At 54.1% G+C, this 2,500-nt stretch overlaps 1 pseudogene; it reads left to right on the forward strand.

Annotated features, from left to right (window-relative positions):
- The first annotated feature begins 606 nt into the window (after window positions 1–606).
- LOC139432574 (large subunit ribosomal RNA) overlaps window positions 607–2,500 on the forward strand; it is a 4,057-nt pseudogene continuing 2,163 nt past the window's right edge.

The following is a 2,500-nucleotide window of genomic DNA, read 5'->3' on the forward strand; positions in this document are numbered from 1 at the left end:
GAACTCGATTGTGATCGACGTGTCAGAGAGTTTGTTTTACCGCATAAAACGGGCGTCGTCGTATTATAACAGCCCCGCATGTACGCCGAACGGCAACGACTAATGGAAATTTTTTACGAACGGTCTGACCGCCCAACGCGAGCGAGTCGTCGTAGTAATTAATATTTTTCGCTTGTCGGATTAAAAATGACGTATCTATGTTCGGAGGCGGCGATGCGATGTACAGTCACGTTTAGCGTTAATAAAACAATACAACACGGCTTCGTCAGATCGCGTAGAGTATCGATATTCGCGCGTCAGCGTAGCGTGAAGTGGTAACAACCACGCATAGCGAGGTGATTGAGAGAGCGTTTTGCGCTCTCCTTCCGTACTCGTCGCCCATCGAAGCGACGGATCGCTATGTTATGTTTGTTATTTTAACTACCGCCGAAAGAGCGCGCGAATATATCGACGGGTGCGTGCCGTTTGTGTGACCGAGGCGATGATATATTTTTGTTAAAAAAATATACGTTGTAATATAAGAGAGCTAGAGAACTTGGCGGCGGCAACTTAATAATTTTATATTTTTAAGAAAAAGCTACGCCTCCGACTCGCTCTTGTGAAACGCGACCTCAGAGCAGGTGAGAGTACCCGCTGAATTTAAGCATATTATTAAGCGGAGGAAAAGAAACTAACAAGGATTCCCTTAGTAGCGGCGAGCGAACAGGGAAAAGCCCAGCACCGAATCCCGCGGCCGGAAACGGACGCCGGGAAATGTGGTGTTAGGGAGGATCCGCTATCCCGAGATCGCACGGCGAGCCCAAGTCCTTCTTGAACGGGGCCACTTACCCAGAGAGGGTGCCAGGCCCGTAGAGGCGGCCGTCGGTAGCGGGAGGATCTCTCCTCAGAGTCGGGTTGCTTGAGAGTGCAGCCCTAAGTGGGTGGTAAACTCCATCTAAGGCTAAATATGACCACGAGACCGATAGCGAACAAGTACCGTGAGGGAAAGTTGAAAAGAACTTTGAAGAGAGAGTTCAATAGTACGTGAAACCGTTCAGGGGTAAACCTGAGAAACCCGAAAGGTCGAAAGGGGAGATTCAACGCGACCGGTGTTCGCGAGCTTCGTGTTTTGTTGACGAGCTGTCCCCCTCACGGGTGTGTCAGCCCGCACGGCACGTCGAACGATCGGGCATTGGACGCGTGCACTTCTCCTCCTGTAGGACGTCGTGACCCGTTGGGCGTCGGTTTAAGGCCCGCGGTGGAGACCGAACGCCGTTATTATGAGCGTTCGGACCCGCGGTGTCCCGACCGGCTCGACCGACGGTATAACTAAGGCGTGGGGCCGCGACTTGTTCGCGTCCGGCTCGTCGCAAGCGCGAACGTCAATCGAGGCGTCCGGGCCTGGTACCGGATCTTCGAACGTTCGGCTGTTGGCGACGTTGTCCTCGGACAGACCCCAAAATTTAATACACGCCAGTCTACGGCGCTATAGCTTTGGGTACTTTCAGGACCCGTCTTGAAACACGGACCAAGGAGTCTAGCATGTGCGCGAGTCATTGGGACTCTGATAAACCTAAAGGCGCAATGAAAGTGAAGGTCCGCCTCGCGCGGACCGAGGGAGGATGGGTCCGTTCTCGAACGGGCCCCGCACTCCCGGGGCGTCTCGTTCTCATCGCGAGATGAGGCGCACCCAGAGCGTACACGCTGGGACCCGAAAGATGGTGAACTATGCCTGGTCAGGACGAAGTCAGGGGAAACCCTGATGGAGGTCCGTAGCGATTCTGACGTGCAAATCGATCGTCGGAACTGGGTATAGGGGCGAAAGACTAATCGAACCTTCTAGTAGCTGGTTCCCTCCGAAGTTTCCCTCAGGATAGCTGGCGCTCGCATTGCGAGTCTCATTCGGTAAAGCGAATGATTAGAGGCATTGGGGTCGAAACGGCCTCAACCTATTCTCAAACTTTAAATGGGTGAGATCTCCGGCTTGCTTAAAGCGTGAAGCCGCGAGATACATTCGGATCAACGAGTGCCAAGTGGGCCACTTTTGGTAAGCAGAACTGGCGCTGTGGGATGAACCAAACGCCGAGTTAAAGCGCCAAAATCGACGCTTATGGGATACCATGAAAGGCGTTGGTAACTTAAGACAGCAGGACGGTGGCCATGGAAGTCGGAATCCGCTAAGGAGTGTGTAACAACTCACCTGCCGAAGTTACTAGCCCTGAAAATGGATGGCGCTGAAGCGTCGTGCTTATACTCGGCCGTCAGCGGCATGTGAGACGGGCCGGTCGATTCGTTCGACGTCGTCATGAAGCCCTGACGAGTAGGAGGGTCGCGGCGGTGAGCGCAGAAGGACGGGGCGCGAGCCCGTCTGGAGCCGCCGTCGGTGCAGATCTTGGTGGTAGTAGCAAATACTCCAGCGAGGCCCTGGAGGACTGACGTGGAGAAGGGTTTCGTGTGAACAGCCGTTGCACACGAGTCAGTCGATCCTAAGCCCTAGGCGAAAGCCGATGTCGATGTTGGT

The sequence above is a fragment of the Onthophagus taurus genome, unplaced genomic scaffold, assembly GCF_036711975.1.
Source record: "Onthophagus taurus isolate NC unplaced genomic scaffold, IU_Otau_3.0 ScKx7SY_30, whole genome shotgun sequence".
NCBI lineage: Eukaryota > Metazoa > Arthropoda > Insecta > Coleoptera > Scarabaeidae > Onthophagus > Onthophagus taurus.